Source organism: Egretta garzetta, unplaced genomic scaffold, assembly GCF_000687185.1.
Source record: "Egretta garzetta isolate BGI_Z169 unplaced genomic scaffold, ASM68718v1 scaffold395, whole genome shotgun sequence".
Lineage (NCBI taxonomy): Eukaryota > Metazoa > Chordata > Aves > Pelecaniformes > Ardeidae > Egretta > Egretta garzetta.
The window spans coordinates 259173-259602 of record NW_009259794.1 but is presented as its reverse complement, the minus strand read 5'-3'; the positions used below and the strand labels follow the sequence as shown (position 1 = coordinate 259602).

Genomic DNA, 430 nt, shown 5'->3' with positions numbered 1-430 from the left:
AGGGTGGCATGGCACGGCCACCTTCTCCCCAGCTCTCTCTGCCTGACACAGCGATGCCGGCACGGTGCTGGGGACACCCGTGAGGATCTCCCTTGGGGACAAAGACTCAGCTCCCATGTCCCCAAAGCAGTGTCCCTTCAGTGCCAGCGTTTGGAGGTGACCAATGCCGGTAACCCCAAACCCAGCCCCCCCCCAGTCCAACACCCCGTTATTGTTGGGAAGCAGAGAAGCCGTGGTTAGTGCCCTGCGGCCCAGCACGGGGACGGGGGACATGCAGGGTGTCACCTTGCCGAAAGCACAGTCACTGCCGCTCCCCGCAGGTGTTAGCGGTCCCCGGCGGAGGGACCTTGCCGAGGGGCTGTGCCCCGTTATGGCCCCTGTGCCGGGGCAGTACCTGCGGCGTGGTCTAACCATGGCCGCCACCGCTCCC

At 65.8% G+C, this 430-nt stretch overlaps 1 protein-coding gene across 1 annotated transcript in view; it reads right to left on the bottom strand.

Annotated features, from left to right (window-relative positions):
• The window catches only part of PIEZO1 (piezo type mechanosensitive ion channel component 1), a 17391-nt gene that overhangs the window by 5876 nt on the left and 11085 nt on the right, over positions 1-430 (bottom strand).